At 44.3% G+C, this 21412-nt stretch overlaps 1 long non-coding RNA gene across 1 annotated transcript in view; it reads right to left on the bottom strand.

The window, feature by feature from the left end:
* Positions 1-7617: 7617 nt before the first annotated feature.
* LOC146861805 (uncharacterized) overlaps positions 7618-21412 on the bottom strand; it is a 104356-nt gene continuing 90561 nt past the window's right edge. The window contains exon 3 of the long non-coding RNA XR_014978339.1: positions 7618-10241. This is a non-coding gene — a long non-coding RNA (uncharacterized LOC146861805). The remainder of the gene's footprint in view (positions 10242-21412) is intronic.

Below are 21412 nucleotides of genomic sequence, written 5' to 3'. Positions count from 1 at the left end.
TGACCAGTTTGTCTGTCTGCGGGTGATAGACTGCTGTCCAGATCTGACAGACTCCAAGAAGGGTACAGATCCCCTGTATCTGTGTTGCATCGGAAATCTGAGTGGGAGGAACCAGTTCTCTGGAAACCACAGTGTGATGGCACCCAGTATCGAGCATTGCATCTTTGGGTCAACCATTAAGATCGATGGTGATCTTGTAGCGTCCCTAGGGTCCCCCTGTAGCCAGGATCCTACCCCGGGACAAGCCTACCTCCATGGGCTCTACCTTGTCACCCTTGACCGGGCAGTTCTAGAAATATGTCCCCATTCTGAACATCTGAAGCATTGAGGCCTAATCATGCTTCTATTTCCACTGGGGTTCCTTGGCTCAACTACCCTATGATGTGGTTTTTGAGTATTTGTATGGACTTTTAGTGCTTGTACCCTGAATTCTGGGGACCTATGATAGGCACATGCCAGTTCCACAGCGGTCTGCACCATTAAGTGTCGATGTTGTTTTTACCCAGGTTTGAGTGTTGGTGGGTAGGACCTCTAGGTACGGTTCTAAATAAACCTTGACTGTGACCTCTTCTATGGGAGTTGTAACCACCTTTCCCCCAAATCCTTGATTCGATAATAGAGAGCCCAGGGGTTGCCGCCCGCTGTCCACTTCTCCTTACACAACATAATTCTGTAAACTAAGTGTCATGTCCTCGTCTTTCCAGGATGTTTTTTTAATTTCAGGGTATGGTGTGAGTCCAGCAGAGCTAGCAGCCTGATAGGTGGCCTGCAACTCACCAGACAGCAGGGGAGTTATGTATTGATCCCATCTTTCCTGGGGCCAAATAGCAGTTGTCGCTACTCTTTTAAAGTTTACAAAAAAAATAGTCAGTTTCATCCCCTTCCTGGAACTTCTGTAGTACTGAGCTGGGGATATTTGGGTGAACTCGTGCTGTGGTGATGGCATCTGTCAGGTGCAAAATGGCAGTGTCCGGTTTCTGTTGGTTGATCATCAGGATGCTTGCTTGTTCTTTAAGGGCTGTCTCCCTCTCTTTCTGTGCACTCTGGTTCTGTCATTCTATTACCAGCTGCAAATGTATTTGGCCCTCTGCTTACTGAGTGATCATGGCCTCCATGGTGATAGTTTGGGTCATGGCAGGCTTAAATGACTGAAAATCCCACTTTTGACTTCACTGTGATCACTCGCTCACGTATGACGCTCAGGCGGAGAGTGGCTGGTGTTACCATAGATTTAATAGTTCAAAGAAAACAATATGGTGGGGTACAATCCTGGGAGGGATATCTTTGCATCTCATTTGTAGAAGAAACAGTCTTAATTGTGTCAGTTTCTTCACTTACACCGGTGTGGCTCCGTTTATCCAAAGTTCCTGGTTCTGGTCAGTGGTTTCCTGCTACTTATTGTCCTGTCAGGAGGGGAGGGTCGACATATATCCCTCAAAAATAAAAATGTTGAAAAAAAGGTCAAGCATCTGTGGGTAGTTCCTATGTACACACAAGCCCTTCACCCTCACCGTGCATTTCCCTGTTGCATGCTCCCCATGCCAGTGTGTCAATATGTATGTGTGCCACCTACCCAGTGCGAGGAAGTTCAAGAAGGGTACTTGCCTTGAGAGGCGGTCCTCCAAGGTCGTGGCAGAGGGAGTCACTGTAGGAGAGTAGGGTCTGCTATCCTATGGTCACCCCAAATTTTTGCTTTTTGCTTCACTGGTTTTTGACATATTGAGGCTGTGGGCCTGCCAATCAGACCCCCAGCCTGCTGTTCTCTCTACTAAATTAAAACTATGCACCCTAGGTGCATAACCAATTGGAAGTGGATCACCCTGTCAGCCCCTGTACCAGTGTACACTAGGTACCCAGGGCATTGGTGTACCCAAGGCCTGCCAGGGGCTGCAGCATGTATTATGCCACCCCAGGCTTGGCCTAACAATCTGACACAACTGGCTGATCACTCAGCTGGGGTAAGTTGGTGTAATCACCTCTTAGTTAGGTGTAGTATACCTATACCTAACCTTAAATGGGACGCCTGGTAACCTCTAAGTCACTCCTATGGCAGGCCTTAACAATCCTGAAGGCAGAGTGCTTGGTTCCATGTGAGATGGTGCTCTGGCATGATCAGTTTGTGGTGATGCCCTTTGGTCTGAAGAATGCACCTGCCACCTTCCAAAGGCTGGTGAACCAAGTCCTTACTGGGTTGGATGACTTTTGCGCAGCATATCTTGATGACATTGCTGTCTTTAGTTCCACCTGGGAGGATCACCTGATCCACCTGAAGAAGGCTCTTGAGGCTCTGCAAAGGGCAGGCCTCACTATCAAGGCTACTAAGTGCCAGATAGGGCAGAGTAAGGTTGTGTATTTGGGCCACCTTGTAGGTGGGGGCCAAGTTCAACCACTGGAGAGTAAGATACAGTCCATCAAGGATTGGTCCCCTCCAACCACCCAGACTCAAGTTCGAGCTTTCTTGGGCTTGACTGGGTATTACAGGAAGTTTGTTAAGAACTATGGGTCCATTGTGACTCCTCTTAATGATCTGACATCCAAGAAGATGCCCAAAAAGGTTCAGTGGACAGTAAGCTGTCAAAAGGCATTTGATGACCTGAAGGAGGCCATGTGCTCTGCACCTATCCTGAAAAGTCCTGACTACTCCAAAGAGTTTATTGTCCAAACAGATGCTTCTGAGTTGGGTGTGGGAGCTGTGCTGTCACAACTTAATGTAGATGGTCAAGACCAACCCATTGCTTTTATTAGCAGAAGGTTGACCCCCAGAGAGAAGAATTGGTCAGCTATTGAGAGGGAGGCCTTTGCTGTGGTGTGGGCCCTGAAGAAGCTGAGGCCATACTTGTTTGGCACTCACTTCAAGATTCAGACCGACCATAAGCCCCTCTTGTGGCTAAATCAGATGAAGGGTGAAAACCCCAAACTGCTTAGGTGGTCCATTTCCCTACAGGGGATGGACTTTACAGTGGAGCACCGGCCAGGTACTGACCATGGGAATGCAGATGGTCTCTCCAGGTACTTCCACTTAGGACATGAAGACGAGACTGGTCAAGGCTAGTTTAATGTCCCAGCGTTTGGGGGGGGGTTGTGTAGGAGAGTAGGGTCTGCTATCCTATGGTCACCCCAAATTTTTGCTTTTTGCTTCACTGGTTTTTGACATATTGAGGCTGTGGGCCTGCCAATCAGACCCCCAGCCTGCTGTTCTCTCTACTAAATTAAAACTATGCACCCTAGGTGCATAACCAATTGGAAGTGGATCACCCTGTCAGCCCCTGTACCAGTGTACACTAGGTACCCAGGGCATTGGTGTACCCAAGGCCTGCCAGGGGCTGCAGCATGTATTATGCCACCCCAGGCTTGGCCTAACAATCTGACACAACTGGCTGATCACTCAGCTGGGGTAAGTTGGTGTAATCACCTCTTACTTAGGTGTAGTATACCTATACCTAACCTTAAATGGGACGCCTGGTAACCTCTAAGTCACTCCTATGGCAGGCCTTAACAATCCTGAAGGCAGAGTGCTTGGTTCCATGTGAGATGGTGCTCTGGCATGAGCTGAGCCTGTCTGCAGTGGTCGGAACAACTTCCTTCTGCTGTTTCCAGATATCGTCATACCATATACTCTTAAGTGCATTATGAACCAAGCGGTTAAATGCTATCTTTGGTTTGGCTTTATCAAAACATGTCGAGTAAGGTGTCATACGAATTGGAATACTAACCCCTCGCCAATTCTGGCGACGGGGTTAGCATTCCACCCTTCTAGAGGGACACGACATGTACAGTACCTGAAACCCGGGTAAAATCAGACATAGCCTCAGCTCCACAAAATGGATGCTGCCACCACAGACACAAGTCTGCCCTCCTGCTGCTGGGAGTCCTTCCAGCTTGGGAGGTGTGGACAAAGGGTTTCCTGCCAGGGGAGATGCGTGCACCACCCCAGACAGGGTTTTGTGTATTGGTCAGGTAGGGCTTGAAAGAAACCAGACATGCCTGTGGCTCACAAGGAGCCTCGGTGCATATGCCAGTTCAAACCGGTCCTGGGGCACACCAGTCCCGGGCCTGGGGCGAGCTGGACAAAGGGTTGGGGGTGTAACCACCCCCCTTCCTGGTCCCACCCATAGGGAGGGACCTAGCAGGTAGTCCGGCCCCTAGAATCCGCTTAAAGGTAGGAGCTGTGTCCTAAAGACTTCAGACATCCTGGAATCAACTTGAAACTAAGAAGAAGACGGGAACTTCGACATTCTGCTGCACAGAAGACTGAAGAAAATCTCCCCTGTGGTCAGGGAGTGACCACCTTGCTAACGCAAGCACCATCCAGCGAATCACCGTCTGCTTTGCCGCCGCCTCCCGCCGGAGCCCGAGCCCAGAGACTGACAAGACCTGGACCTCCAGACCTCTCACCGCCCGATCCACAGTCCCTGAAAAGAGGAGACCCGTGGAGGCACCGAGACACGTGGAGCCAGCCATCTTGGAACGACTACGACAAGCTGACCAGTGCAACAACCGAGGCTCCCTCCAAGTTGTGCTTTGGGTCCTGAGAAGCCCAACCCTCGAGCAGCATCTGCACCAAAGGTGAGCCCTCCAGCATCTCCACGATCTGCGTGGGGCCCTTCTGCATTTTGCCACTCGACGCGCCTAACCGGTTGCTGGCCCGCTGGCTAGTGGCCATCTTGGCGACGAAATCTACGACAAACACCGCTGGTCTGGTTGCTCCAGACTGGCCCTTGCTCCCCTCCAAAGGAGCAATCCCTCTGACCTTGCTGGTCAGAACCAACAGCTGATTTCCGAATCCTCCTGCAATTGCTTTTGCCAAGGCTTGTTTGCTTCGATCAAGTCGCCGACACCGCCGACAGCGAGAGCCTGCGTGGGACAGCTCGTGAGCCGACTCCTGGACGTCGTCGACCTTCAGGGACCACGTGGCTGCGGAGACAAGCTACCCCTCATCACCTGTTTGCACCCGACATCGCCTGGTACCCACCTGGTGCCACGCTGGTCACTGGCTAGTGACTGTGAACACTGTCCCCTCTGCTTACAGGTCTTCAACATCTCCGATCCACTCTTGGATCCACTGCATCTCTCCCGGACCGACCGCCTGCAGCATCTTTGTCTTCAAGCTCCACGGAACAGATAGAAGAAACCCGACGCACTTCGAGGCCTATGCACCCGCTTCCTGTGGGTGAGGTAAAGCTGGCACACCTGTGCCCAAGTGTAGTAATACATCTCTAGTGCCTGTGTTCCAAATCTTAAGTTCCTAGGTCATCCGGAAGATTCCTTTTGCAGTAACTTTGTACTTTTTACGCACCCATTGAAACCTATGGGAGCACGCGTGTGACTATTTGCTCTGCACACGCCACCCGTGGACCTCCTGGTCACTAACTGACGTTAGCTCCTTGTAGGCCCAGCGATTCTAGAGGCCTTAGGCCTTTTCCCTTTTCTGTTCGTGGTACTTATACCACTATTTTAGTATATGGTTCGAGTGGCCACCAGGGCCTATCCATATAAAGTGCAACTTCTGTGTATTCTGTGATAATCTTGTTTGACGATTTGTGCTCCTGTGCTCATAAAGAGACTAGGGGTTACTTTGATAAATAAATACATATATATTTTGAATATATATCTGTGTGGTGTCCTTTCATTGGTATAAAAGGGGGTTGCATTTGGTAAAACAGCTGGCTTAACACGCTTCACGAGTTTAGCCTCAAAGACTGCTTAGCCTACGCTACCACTAGGGCAGCTAGTCCGAAAAGGTTGACTTACAACCACACCATAAGGGTTGCTTGGCATGGTACAAGGTGATCACTTTAACTAGTGAGCATCATATACCAGGCCAACTTCTCACAGTCACGCTGCCCTTCTTTCCTCCGGGACAACTTGACTGCATGGCAGTGCCTCTCAGCGTCACATCCAGCAGTGGCCGCTGCAGGTAAGAGCAGTGGGGTTGTGGGGCCAGGTGAGGGGGGATTTCGAGAGACAACCACGAGGGAAAATTATTATTTATTTAATTTTCCCTTGTGGTTGTCTCTCGAAATCCCCCCTCAGCTGGCCCTACTGCTCTTATTTGCAGCGGCTGGTCACAACTTTTGGTGCTCTCTGGCCCTCGATGGTGCCTATCGGTACCTCGGGCCGCTTTCTGCTCCCTGCAATTCGGCGCGTCTCTGCTTGGGTTGGGGCCTCATCGGGGACCCCCTTGGTTTGTCTCTTCTGCTTTTAATCCGACTTAGTTAATCCTCTTTCTCTTATCAGTGCCTTGACAATAGACAGTTTAAAGTCCCTCACTCCTTTAAGATTCTGAAAGACATAAAACTGGAGATAAAATCTCTGGATAGATGCTTCATCCACAAAATAAAACCTTCAGAATTTAATTCTTTGTGGTTCAATAGTGCCATCAAATTAGATACTATCTTATACTTCTGGAAGGAATGGGCTGCTCTTTGCATACTTTACATTAAAAATGTTGTTGATTCCGGTACTCCCCTCTCCTTTGGTATGTTGTCCGAAAGATTCAACCTACAACCATATGATTTTTAAAACATTCTGAAACATAAAGTCGCATTACGTGAATTTAAGCATCCTCACCCGGCCAATTGCCTACGCTTCCTTAAGAAACTTTTGTTCAAATCCCATACTGCTTCCCATATTTATAGAATCTTGTAAAAGAATTCCAAGCTGGAATTTGCACATACTCAACAGGTTTGGGAGGATTCCTATTCTGAGTGCAACATTAAACCCATCTCTCCCACTTATTGGGGAAAATCTGGGATTCCTTTTTGTGGCATAAAATGTCCCCTTTAAACCTTCAATGCAAGTTTAGGATTGTTTACATGTCATTCTTGTCTCCTGTGTGACTGTACAAATATGGTTTATCACCCTCAGCAGCCTGTTGGTATTTTGATCATCCATGCAATAAGCTTGACCACTAAGGGCCCTATTTATGACGCCTTGTGACACTTTTGTGCTTCCGGTGCATCACTTTTTGTGACGCACCGGCAGCGTAAAAAATGTGCCATGTTGTGCCCTATTTATAAGGTGACGCAACTAGGCAGATGTATCACTTTGCAAACCCCTGCACCACATTATATCTACACCAGCTATAATGTATGCAGGGTGGGCATTCCCCCACATCAAAGCCTTGTAGAAGTGGCTCATTAAAATCTGTGATTTCTGTGCGCCACTTCTAGGATGCCATTGCGTCAATATCTTACTCCTGCCTCACACCAGGCATAAGACTGATGCAATGCTATAATCATAGCCCTCCCTCCTGCATTGCTGGAATTGCGTTACGCTTCCGACACAACTCCAGCAATGCGTCAGTTTTGTGCCAACAGATACGCCACTAATACTGATGTATCTGTCTTTCCTTGTGACATGATGTGTCATACAGTAAATATGACTCATCAATCATGTCGCAAGGAGGGCGCAGTGAAAACTGTTACATCGCGGTTTTTACGCAGCGATGCAACAGTTTTCATAAATAAGGCCCTTACTATTTTACTGCAAACAATTTCATCCTCTCTGGATAGAAATCGGAGAGACTCTGAACAATATTTTTGATATAAAACTCACCCTAAATCACCTAGTCGTTACACTAGGAATGCTGACCTGTGCAGACATCCCATTATTAGCTCCTCTAAACAATTGGGACTGCTTCCTAATCAATATTTTGCTCTCTATCGGTATAAAACCCATCCTTTCCAATTGGAAAAACAATAACGTTTCAAACCATATATGGTGGGCATGGAATAGTTTACACACAATGGTGATTTTAATAACATCCTCCAGCTATTGTGGTCTAAAATGGATATGTACCTGCCAAAAAAAACCTCCTTGAGTTACGCTTGCCCAGAACTCTTCATTTAACTCATTCTTCCTCTCCTCTCCTTTCCCTTTCTCTTTTACTCTCTTACTCTCCTTCTCTTTCTTCTCTGTTTGTGGCTCAACATCTATCTCCTATCATTTTATGTTGGTAAGTTGAATTAGATTCACACAATTGTACAATGCTTTCTCTTTATTGTATGTTTGCCATCTCTTCTTATTCTCATTTTGAAATAATTGCTTACTGCACTGAAAGTTTGCATTTGTCACATTTCCCTAACCCTGCTGTAATGCCTGATGATTAATTTCTCCAAATAAAAAAGCTTTTTGAAATTCAAAAAATTAAAAAGAACAGTCAAAGACCTCTACCTGGCAAGTCACTTGCTCATCCCTATCCCTTACATCTTTCCTTGCCACATAACTTTTCTATCCATGCCAAAGTGTCTATTGGTAAACCTTCACATCCTTTATGCACTTACCAAAAGCTCAATCTTTATGCCAAGCCCTGCCCCATCCACTGCTCTCCCCCATGCCATTCTCGTATCAATGTGTCTGTTGTTCAGTCACAGGATGGTTAAAACTTTCAATGGATAGAAAATAGTCTAGTTTGTGGACAACCTTTAGATACACTTTCCATTGGGGAAATCTGTGAACCTATATATTTTCATAGCTTTGCCATAGCAAGCTTTCCCCCAAAAACCTTACTTTACAGACAATGGATTTACTTTTTGTACAGATTGCACTGGTGCGATTTCAACTGCCATTTCTGAATTATAGAATTTCCTGGCACAAATTCTGCACTAACGTTTTCACTGCTGGGAACAAAGTGAGCAGTGCAGGGAGGACATTTTGCACTGGCTGGGTGGTTTGAATGTCATCTAAAAAATTTAACCACACCAGTCCAGCTGGCATCCAAGCAATCTGTTCAATCCAGTCACAGGAGTGTTGTACTGCAACTGTTCTATTCACTGATTCAAGCATTTTCTGTTAGTCATACCCTTCACTTCTGCCTTCTTTACCAATCTAATTTAGGGACTAAAAACTGACTGGTAAATCACTATACTACCACACGACATAGATAACAACCCACATTCTTGCATCATGTCCGGAAATCATGTGCTATAATTCATATTTCAAATGTTCCTTCTTGACATGAAGTTGTGATACAGAACAGTGATTAAACAATATCTTTCCATTTTGGTCTCTTGTAGTACATCATTCGAGAAGCTTGGAGGTTTCCACGGACAGACTACATAACTCGGGGGTATTTGTGCCACAGCATTTAAGGTATATGTTTTCTCTGATAAACAACCACAGGTTTAAATTGCAAATAATATTCAACCTTATGATGTATGGCATTGTTTATATACTTGTGCAATATGCTGACCCTTATTTGTTTTCAACCTGGAACACATTACAAACTAATCCCCATACCTGGCATCATTTTACAGGGATATTATCCCAGACCAATGTGTTGTTAATAGTCCTATGTTGTAACAAAAAACAAGAACAACCCATATGTCCTTGTCAACCGGGAATAGATAATCAGCCAACAAACAATTGTTCACAAGGAACTCATTTGAACAGCAAATGTAGGAACAAGACAATTACGCCCATGTTCGGCTCAAGTGGGCTTGATAGAATCTTTTTGTTTTTTGTGGGCTTTAATATCTAGAAACGTTGATTAGTTTATTATGGAACAAATATAGTAACAGTGTTAGAAGGATACCATTCTAACTACAAACTCTGACTTGTATGCAAGCAATTAACACTCCTTGTCTTATTCTTACATTTGTTGTTCAAATGAGTTCCTTGTGAACAGTTGTTTGTTGGCCGGTTAAAAGTCCTCTGGCAAGCGACAGCTCCCTGCCAGAATTGATTTATACAATGCATTCTTCTACTAACTGCCATTACTCTGGTCTTACAAACCACAGATGTGTTCTTACAATAATGTGTGGTGAAATGTGGCAAAGCCTTTCAACAGCGTAAAGATCCATTGGATTTTAAAGTGGGTCAAAATAATGTCAGAGATCATCTCTTTGAATCTATGTGTCAGTCATGAACATAGGAGTAGGTATTTAGTTTTGCATTTTTAGGTTTCATTGCTCCTATTGAAGTCTCTAATAACGTCAATTTTATCAATGCAATAGAAACCAGAACATTGTTTTTCTCCAGCATGAGTTTTGGAAAGGCTACTTCATCCGTTGTATTGGATGACCCTCTCTGAACTGATATATTTCCTTCTCTGTTGAGGAATATCATTGCAACCTTCAACAATGTCAGCATCTTTGGAGGTGATCTAACTTCAGCGCAATCATTAGGGTGTTGATCAGCCCTTTGCCAAATCTCCTTGCTGGGTTTGGGAAGAGATTTGGTCACTTTTTCTTGTGGTCTTGATGGCATCTTCTTAGTCTTTTGTGATAATTTGTATTCAGCTGAAATAGATACAAGATATAAAATTAGCAGGGACCAATATAAAAAGACATTTGTACATGCATAAACCATTACCTTGAATAGCAGCTTTCGCATGCGCTAGAATAAAAAATTCATAAATCGATTTTATGTGCCTAGAAGCGTATCAAAGTGCAGCAGTGCCTAAACCACCCTACCAAAGCAAAGATATTAATTCACATTTCACAAAGAATTAAAGTGCCTTCTGTACAAAGTGTGTTTCATATCCACTTGTCCTTCCAGCCTTGGATAGTTGGCTTCAAGCAGGCTCTCCAATTCTGAAAGATGACGGAGTGAGCAATCGTAAGTGCAATAGTCATAAACTGTTCTCCCCTATTGAGCCGCTGGCTTTCTTTGGAGACCCCGAACAACACTAAACTTGCTTCTGGAGTTATTCTAGACTGTAAAGCCTGACTGATAGCATCAATTAATTTCTCACAATATTTGGATAGTTGCGGGCAAGTAAAGAATGTATGGAGCTAACCTCCTGCACCTTGCTGATGACTGCGGAAACAGTTGTCAGAAACTGACTGGTATATGTTATGAAGTGTCGCTGGGGTATGATACGGCATCCAGGCGGGTAAGAGTGATATTTTTTTGTTTGCTGCTCTTAAAGATTTATATTCAATCTCTGAAATAGAGTGCCAGTCATTTTCAGATAATTTACATGGTGTTTTTTCAAGAACCTTGGACGAAAATCTATTAATATCCTGTTTCGTGGACTGGTTATGAAGCAGCCTATACCAGTTACCCATCGCCGTCAATTTACTCTTCACAAGCGCTCAACTGATAGGTGCGGTCCTTGACCATCACCCTGGATATTGGCTGCCAAAAAGTTGGTTATCTGTTCAAAGTTAATTAAAGATAAAACGCTTGCAGTGTTTCCCACTCCTAGTGAGGACCTCCTTCCAATAGATGCATTTACCCCATAAAAAGAAATCCCGGAGATCTTTAAAACCTATTGAGTTCCAGAACTTGATCTCCCTACCAGATAAAGATAGACCTAGAAAATGACCTTCCTTGAGTTGTAGGAACAAACAATCGATACAAATTTGATATGATTTACTGAGGGCGCTCAGCCTTCCTCTGAATCCCTAGATAAGCTTGTATCTGGTCTTTTTGGGTAGTTTTTGCTGTTTTAATAAATGCTGGTAAGCTAATTTCAGATTCCTGCACCATTCTATTTCAGAGGAATAGTACCCTACTACCATCTAATTACCTTGCTTAAAATATCCATTAAGGCTGCCTGATAGTAGCTCTGTATATGGCCAAACCACCCTGTGTTTTCTCTAGTTGCAGAACAAAGAATTTTACCCTTGGTGCCTTTTTATTCCAAATATAGCTCCTTATTGATGAATCTAGTGCATTAAAAAAGGTATTGGGAACTTTAATTGGTGCACTGGAAAACAGAAATATGAGTAGTGGTAGGACTGATATTTATATGAGCGCGACTCGCCCAATTATGGTCGGAGAGAGACGAGATCATCTTTCAAGTAACCCATTCATTGTTGTAAGCGTTGCCTCCTAATTCAAACTGAGCAAGTGAGTAATATTGTTTGTGATGAATATCCCACAATATCTTATGAGAGTTGCAGCCTCGCTTGTGGTTGAAGTGAGTCTGGAAGATCTGCAATTACCACATTGAAATGCAGAACTTCGGTTTTGCTTTGGTTCAGCTTATAGCCACCTATGCATATACATTCCTTAATCCTCTGCCTAGCCCCCTTTATATTCAGCTCATCTGGTTGAAGACAGAGAATAATATCATCTGCAAATAGCTTGAGCCTGGCCATCCCCTCAACTGGTGCCCTAATATCCCCTTTACATAGCTTTTCCACAAGAGGATCAATAACGAATGTAAATAAAATTGGGGAAGGAGAGCACCCCTGTGCCTCTGTTAATTGAGATGGTGCTGGCTATCCTAGAGTTTACCATGAGTTTGGCCTATACACCCTGATATAGATTTACCAGCATTGAGGTAAATTGTGGGGGAACTCAAATTTGTGTAGGCTAAAAAATTAGGCACCCCAATTCACGAGATCAAATAATTTTTCAGCATCTAATCTCGAGGTGAGTCTCCTGGAGAAAAATGACATCAGGTGAGAAAGAGGAGAGCCACCTCATTAAACTCCTGTATTTGTGCTTATTTATAATGCACTTTGCAATATAAGATAGAATCCTCAACTTCTACATCACATGAAAAATAGATTGTACTATCCCCTTTATTAAGCAGATTCAAATCCCACATTACCGAGCCACCTTCCACAACTCTGCTCCCACGTTGAAGAGATACTACAACCAAACCCTGCAGTCTATCAATTAAAAGTTAGTCCAGATCCTAGCAAGTCCTGATTTTCCACAATGCTCACCCTTCTCCCTGACCATCATATTTCTGACCTTTTTATGCATATTCTCTCCCCTCCCCTCCAGTGCACCCAACCTCAGGATCTCCGTTTACCCCATTGATTACTCCCCTACCCTGCAGGGGGTTGCCCCCCTTACCCCCACCCACCCATGGTATAATGTGCCTTGGTGCAGCACTTGATATGTACTCTCTGGTGGCAGCTGACACCCCTCCGCTTATCTGAGTAAAGCACTGTCTAAGCCTTGAAACATAGCTAGCGCAAAAGTAGCAAACTCAGAGCTAGGTCCTATTTCCCCTTCCCCAATCACAAATTAATTAGATAAAAAGTCACAAAAATGTATATAGGCTCGAATACACATGGACTACTTAGCATGATTTTGCAACAACATAGAGCCACCTATATGCATAAATCATTTATCATGATGCAGCCTCTGCAAAAGTTTGTTCATCTGCTGAACCAATCCCAAAATATGGAACTGTCCATTAAAGAGAACTTTCAATTTTAACTGTTGCATTAATGCCGCTCATACGCCTTCTTTCTTGAAAAGTCCAGAAGGGATTTGAATTCCCAGCAGCGCTGAGCTGCCATTGCTGCCGTATCAGAAAAGATATTAAATCAGAACTTATCTGGCATCTGGAATTCTTTTTTTATGGCAGTCAACAGGATTTATTCTTTCATGCAAAAGTCTCCAAAACTGGTCAAAAAGGAAAAAGGGTACCTGGCATTAAATGGCTGATGAAATGGAATGTGATGTGCCCTCATGATTGAAATATTTTGTGTGTTGGGAGAACGCTCTGGGAAGATATTGCTTTGATTTAAATCAGAGATACATTTTATGGGCTCTTGCCCTGTTTTCTGTCCTTCTGAGATAGCTTTGAAGTGGAAATTTGAGTGTCTGGACCAATTCTCAAACTCATCAAGCTTCACCTGAATTTCCAACATCTCCTTCTCGTGCTTGGCTTGGAATGATTCAAAACTTTTCTGAGCACCTTACAAATCTGATATACACTGTTCTGCTTGTGTAGGTCTCTGATTTACTTGCAATAATCTATCATTCATTGTCCCATGCTAGATCCAAACTTCCCTATGGGCATTTTTTTGTGCATTCTTCATCCTCCTACTTTACTCTAGAACCACTTGAAGAATCTCTCCCAGCAGAGTTTAATTTACAGAGGTTTCAGAAGCGGCATCCCCCATTTTGCTCAGGGCATATTCATAAACCAGGGAGGTCTGGTGAATGATAGCAGCTTGAGATGTTAGCATTTCCTGTTGTGCGTTTGTGGGATTCGGGCCAGTATGTAAAGTTAGCATAACGTATCTTGGGTTGTATCTCTTTCCTATGTACATCGAGAACTGCTTTATAAGATGGCCTATTCCTTTCTTTGCCTAGTATGATAGAAAGGGCCGAAAAGCCATACTACGGCCATCTTGGATCATGACTAGTTGTGCTCAGGTCACGTGGTTCTCTCTGAACACCATCTGTATAATTTAGCTCGTACCAGCCTAAAGACAGGGTGAATTGTATTTACGACTGAGGCCCAAGGTCACATCTGCAGTAGGGAGTATCAAGAGAAATTCCTCAGAGCCCGAGACGAAAGGGAGTCACCCCGCCAACCTTCTCTGCAGAGATAGTAACCTTATGTGTGAAGATGGTATGAGCTCATTTAGGAGCTCTAGGGCTAACTGGTGTTTTTCCATTTACAATGCTTTGTATGCTGACTCTGTTATGTATATAAGTGTGGTTCTGTCAAGGAGCCAGTAGTCTTCCTCGGCGCACCTGATGGGTGAGGTTCGATGAGGCTCCTCTATGTAGAGTTCTGCTGTGGCCAATAAACGCTTGAACCTTCTACGTTGCCAACTGCTTATTATTGACTTGATATTATGGGCCACTGGTAAGTGTGGCCCATGGGATTACTATTAGATTACTTCACGTTCACATTTTAAGACACCTGGGGTATTTGCATACTGTTGGGAACCAAGGAAATCAATTCCTTTATTCCTGCCCCAGATTCAAGAGGCATTTGTAGTACCCTACCATCCCCAGTTAAGGATTTCACCTCCTTGGGACCAAATAAAGGGTATGTTGGTTTCTCTCTAGGTTTCGTACTAGGAATTATGGTAGGTACAAAGGCCTGGCTGTCACCTGAAGCAAACTCCTGAAACTGCAAAGAATCATGCCTTATGGGTTGAGCAGCCCCCTGTACTGTTGGAGTTTTGAGAGAGAGTGACAGCTGATTCATGGCCATCAATGTGGTCAAGCCCGCAGACTGATACTTGGCAGAGGCCCCATTAGAATTCATGGAGTCCATGATCCATTCTTTATCCAGAGAGACACCCTTTGACGCCCTTAAGTTATTGGTTGGGCTCCAATTATCCCTCTCTTCCGTATTCAAACAACCAGACTGCCCATCCTGGTTTTTACAGGCCTTTACCACCTTTGCAGTTTTTGACACATTCACGGAAGTGCAAATTCTTCCTGCAGCCTCACAAACTGTGTGCTACTTCATGAGCTATGGATTCTCGGGACAGTTTTCATTAATAATGCTGCTTTTACTAGACCTTATGAGGGCTTATTTTCCCCCATAGCAGCTCCTTCGATGTTCCTCATCTATCTGAAGATGAAAAGGAGGGGGCACCAGGCTGCAGCAAGCCATACCCGCACCTAGGAGGGCCTCCTCCGCCACCACCTAAGCCCCTTGCCTCACTTGAGGATTGCCTAAAGCACTCCTTACCGAGTTTATGTTCCTTTCTTCGGAGGCAGCTCTGGCAACACTGGAAGAGCTGAAGCTAAGCACAGCACTTGTTCACCTTGGCACAGTGTGTCCTTGATGGCATGATCTACGCTAAGGTGCCCCTTCCGATGGACGAAGCGGTCCATATTGTGGCACCAAGTTGCACCCAATCAGCCGAACCACTGGAGCTGCTCCCCCGGACTCCACTCCTGCACTTCAGGAGCACCAGTAAGCCCTCTCGGTAGCAAACGCTGAAGATGCCATCTGCAGTGCAGCGGCCTCACCGGAAACGAACCCATAAGCACAAAGCATGAAGGGAGCTCAACTCACCCTCCCTCGGCATCTTGTTAGCCAATGGTAACCAAAGTTGATGAGGTGTGCACCACATCTGTTAAAAGGGCACCCATACTATCTTCACAAACAAGGTTGCACTGGAAGGACTTTCTTTGAAGCATAATAAAGTTTACTTGTTCCACGGCCCGTTCTCAAAGTGATTTTGAGTCCTCATTGCCAGTCCTCTATACACAAGTGTAGTGAGAGGTCTGTGGATAAGGAGGATGGACCGAGAGCTTGTATTCTATTATGGCCTTAATCCAACTTTTTTCACCAGTTTTAACTGCCTGTATAGGCTCTTGTAATTTGATTGTTTTTTCTGCCTATTTACCTGAACTGTGCTGGTCTTTTTTGCTACTAGTAGCTTTAGTCCCATAAATACCGGTGCATTAGTCTTAAATTACCCTTTGTGATGTAACACCAGACTGTTCCCTTTCCAATTATTTGACTGTCCCTCAATAATTTGTCTTAGTGTATAGGCCACCAAGACCCAGGAGATATTTCCAGCTTCATTTTTGCAAAACAGACCGTGGTTTGGATTCATAATAAAATACTAAATTATTGTGACAAGTTAAACTTTTGTTTAGCCTAAAAGACTACTTGATTCTGTTATGTTTTTATATCTGGCATAACCACAAAATTGCATTCAACCTCTTCAGCCAAGACAGACACTAAAGAAGCCTATGTGAAGGACTCTCCAGAGAAGTATATTAATTCACACTGCACAGCATCCATTGAGATCACTTCCTCTTTCTCCAAACAGCAGAAAGAGCAGAATAGTACACGTTTCAGAAGGAAGTTGACTGGGAAACCTTTAGGGTTCACTACCAGGGGTACAAGATTGCAGTATTCAGGTGAAGAATGCTTGCTTTGCTTAAAGGATTGTTAGACCTGGCATCCTTGGCGTGGTTTCCCCTGTCCTTTTTGCTTCTGGCTCCTATATATTTGACTGTATGTTGTACGTTTTTGCTGGATTTTAAACTCTGGTTATTTACCACTGCTGATCAGTGCACGTGCTCCCTGTGTAAAATGTGATTATGATTGGTTATCCATGAATGGTATATTTCAGTTGCTGGTAAGCCCCTAGTAAAGTATGCTGTGTGTGCTGAGGGCCTGTAAATCAAATGCTACTAGTGGGCCTGCAGCACTGATTGTGCCACCCACATGAATAGCCCTGCAAACATGTAACAGGCCTGCCACTGCAGTGTCTGTGAGTGCATTTTTAAACTGCCATATAGACCTGGCCAGTGTACCCATGTGCCAGGCCCAAACGTTCCCTTTTTCTACATGTAAGGCACCCCTAAGGTAGGCCTAAAGTAGCCACAACACTGAGACAACCTGGGTCTGGGGCTGAGTAAAGAAAGTACACAAATTAGCCAAGGTAAACCCCATTATAAACGTGACAGCTCTATAAGAGAGCAACTCCTTAAACAGGACCCATCAATCACTTAAGGTGGTTAATTGTTATTATCATCTGGGTCTGTATGCTCCAACCTGCTGGACCAGTTCATGAAGCAACGATCCGGTCACTAGCATAGAAGAGGCAATAAAGGAGGATTGTCACCTGATCCCTCACGGGTATTGTCTGGGATGAAATCCTACCCAAAGAGCAAAACGGGAAATCCTAAAATCAGCAGTAAAAATTATAATGGTGTGAATTTAAAAATGGCTAAGGGTGCTCAAAGGTTCTTTATTGGTAGAGGACCCTTGTCAAGATTAAGAAGCAAAATGGCAATATGGCATAAATAGTTTTGACATTATGCTATTGTCCATAGCAAGATCGGTCAACATGTTTCTGCCCGTAATAGATCAAATAGTATCAGGGCTTTCGTCAGGACCTAAATTACTGCTGTGGTTCAATGTGAAAACGTGTAAACACAAATATTCAAAAAGGGGTGTGTGAATAAACTAATCCTACCGCACCGGTCAGGTCAGGAACAATCAAAACCGGATACCTGTGGAAGAAAGTAGAAAGATACAATGGCCATTGTGTACAAACATACTTAGTTAGAGGTCACTGATCCTAAATGACCTTGAATCACGCATATACTAGTGCTGAATGGCATTCAATGTAGTAAATTGAATTGCACTTACCCATATCAAGTGGGTGCTGCCCTCACCTCAACCTGGTCTCAACTCAGGGAAAGGGGCCCCGCTCTAAACACAAAACACAGTAGGAGAGAAAACAGGTAGCAACTGGTAATACCTGAAAAAACTCTCCTCTAAAAAGCATGGCTTAAAACATGAGAGATGCACCCAAGCAGCGCAATGAATGGCAAAGATGGTCAATCAAAAACGTTAACAAACTGATAGTAATCAAGGAAGTAGATGGACCTGGACAGGGGTGCCATATATATAAAGACGGTTAGGTATTCACTATCGTACTGACTCTTATGGTGCCTCTAGGCAAGTAGAAGGGCCACATTAAGATGTACCCTAGAAAGACAAGCCTCTAGACAAGATCACCAGATCTCTAAAGGTGTAAAAGTCAGACCAGAATGAGGTAGAGTAAGAAGGAAAAAACCAAAGGTGATCTCTCTACCCTCCCGGCGCTACCAAATGTGCAAGACCAAGAGAGTCAACTAAAGTTGAAGATCGCAACCAAAGTGCCTAGCATATTCGAAACAAGGGCGAAGGGCTGAGTTGACAGAGCTAAAAGGACTAAACTCACCTGTCCGTCGGTACCCCGGGGCGGTCTTTGAATCAAGACCGGAGGTATCGGCGGACGAGTCGACACTGTCTATTTATCCCTCTGAACCCGAAGTCGATACAGGTGCGACGGGCCGGATTAGGTGTCCACAGAGATGCCTGTTCTCAAAGACCCGCGCATGCGCAGAGAAGGGAACGCTAACTCACAATCCCTCACTCGCAATGCGCGTGCGCAGTGTCTGGTAACCGCTCAGTACCGCGCCTTTACCACTCACACCCGTAATATGGACAAAACTGCTGCTATACGTTGGAGTCAAAAACAGATAAATAGCAACACAGTCTGTTGCTTGAAAACACCATACCGTGCTGTACGTATATACCCAGAGTCGGTCAAATGGGGCAGTGTTTTGTATGCTCAAAAACCCAATCATGAGTGCTAAAGACCAAATACAAATACCAATGGGGGTTACAAACAGTCTCCCTATGGTAAGTCTGACAGAATATCACTTATAGTACCAGAATCCCAGTATATCAAGGTATTATCTGTCTGGTATGCAGGTCAGTCCATCTCATTAATACCCTGGGAGAGGAAATACTATAGCAACAGCCAAGGAATCTCATCATTCAGACCCTCAGTATCTGAGTGTAGTCTGTGCACCCATCTCTGCTCTCTGAGTAATAGGAACTTTTGAATGTCAGTAATATGAGGTGGAATGTGTGGTTGTTCTAGGATGACCCACTGCAGCTCACTCTCTTTGTGACCCACTGTTATAAAGTGGTTAGTGAGCTTGGTCGCACTTTTCTTGCACCGAATGGTGCTCTTGTGCTCCGAAATTCTCACTTTAACCTTACGTGATGTCATCCCCACATAGTTCTTGTTACAGGGGCATTTTATTAGGTAGATCACCCTTTCACTGTTGCAGTTCGTGTGTGTTTTGAGGGACCAAGGTCTATTTGTCCCTATATCTACCTCGGTAGTATGCCGAGTTTGAGAACATACTGAACAGGTTCCACACGGGAAGTGACCCACAACTGGCGGTAACCCCCAAAGTGTAGTTGATTCTGGGTTTCTCATTAACTTGGGGCGGGTATGTACCAATTGGTCTTTCAAATTCGAGCTCCTTTTAAAGGCAAAAAGGGGAGGAGGTAGAGAGCTACCCTCTATTTTGAGCACCCTCCAGTTCTTTAAGATGCTCTTCTTGAGTGCATTGGAGTAGTTGCAGAACGTGTTGACACAAGTGATCCTTTTGTTGTCTTCGATGGGACTCTGTGTTCTCTTCTCAAGCAGAGCCTCTCTATGGTTGTTCCTAGCTCTTTTCATAGATGTCTTTATGATCTTCTTTGGGTACTGCCTCTCCTGTAGTTGTATGGACAGAAGAGAAGCATGTTCATTGTATTTAGACACCTCAGAACAATTCCGCCGAATACGGAGAAATTGTCCAAATGGAAGGTTCTCCCTAAGAGCTCTGGGATGATAACTCTGGAAATGTAAAAGGGAGTTCCGTACCATTGGTTTCCTATAGAGTTCAGTACTGAGAGTGTCATTATTTGGGCTAATCCGTAAATCCAGGAAGGATATGCTTTCTCTTGAAAATTCACAAGTAAAATTCAGGAACTTGTTCTTGTTATTCAACCAGGTGTGAAAATCCCTGATTGTCTCGATCGAGCCTCTCCAGATGACAAAAATATCATCAATATAACGTTTCCAGGTCAATATATGACCTAGAAACGGGTTTGTATCAGAGTGGATCTCGGTCTGTTCAATATGGTGGACATACAGATTTGCTAAGGACGGTGCAAAAATGCTCCCCATGGAAGTCCCAGAGACTTGTAAAAAGAGATCCTCCTCGAACTTGAAGAAGTTCTCTTTCATGGCTATGGTTGCACATGTCATGATAAAGTCCACAGGAGTCGGGCTCTGCAGGGAGACACCTTCAAGGAGCATTCTTACAGTAGATAATGTCTCATCTTGTGGAATGCATGTATACAATGACTCTACGTCAAAACTCACCAAAAAATCTTGGGTGACATCAAATGGCATCCTGTCCAGGATGCGTAGCAAATCTTTCGTGTCTTCGACAAAAGAGGGCATAGTTCTCACAAGCGGTTTCAAGAAAAAATCTACAAAGGTAGATAGGGGTTCAAGAACAGACCCTATCCCCGAAATTATGGGTCTACCAGGTGGAGGAGAGACCCCTTTATGTATTTTGGGTAATACATAAAAGTAAGGAATGATAGTTGACTCTCTTGGTCTTGCACATTTGGTAGCGCCGGGAGGGTAGAGAGATCACCTTTGGTTTTTTCCTTCTTACTCTACCTCATTCTGGTCTGACTTTTACACCTTTAGAGATCTGGTGATCTTGTCTAGAGGCTTGTCTTTCTAGGGTACATCTTAATGTGGCCCTTCTACTTGCCTAGAGGCACCATAAGAGTCAGTACGATAGTGAATACCAAACCGTCTTTATATATATGGCACCCCTGTCCAGGTCCATCTACTTCCTTGATTACTATCAGTTTGTTAACGTTTTTGATTGACCATCTTTGTCATTCATTGCGCTGCTTGGGTGCATCTCTCATGTTTTAAGCCATGCTTTTTAGAGGAGAGTTTTTTCAGGTATTAACAGTTGCTACCTGTTTTCTCTCCTACTGTGTTTTGTGTTTAGAGCGGGCCCCTTTCCCTGAGTTGAGACCAGGTTGAGGTGAGGGCAGCACCCACTTGATATGGGTAAGTGCAATTCAATTTACTACATTGAATGCCATTCAGCACTAGTATATGCGTGATTCAAGGTCATTTAGGATCAGTGACCTATAACTAAGTATGTTTGTACACAATGGCCATTGTATCTTTCTACTTTCTTCCACAGGTATCCGGTTTTGATTGTTCTTGACCGGTGCGGTAGGATTAGTTTATTCACACACCCCTTTTTGAATATTTGTGTTTACACGTTTTCACATTGAACCACAGCAGTAATTTAGGTCCTGACGAAAGCCCTGATACTATTTGATCTATTACGGGCAGAAACATGTTGACCGATCTTGCTATGGACAATAGCATAATGTCAAAACTATTTATGC

Source organism: Triturus cristatus, chromosome 2_2, assembly GCF_964204655.1.
Source record: "Triturus cristatus chromosome 2_2, aTriCri1.1, whole genome shotgun sequence".
In the NCBI taxonomy this organism is placed as follows: Eukaryota; Metazoa; Chordata; class Amphibia; order Caudata; family Salamandridae; genus Triturus; species Triturus cristatus.
This window is presented reverse-complemented; position numbering and strand designations above follow the sequence as displayed.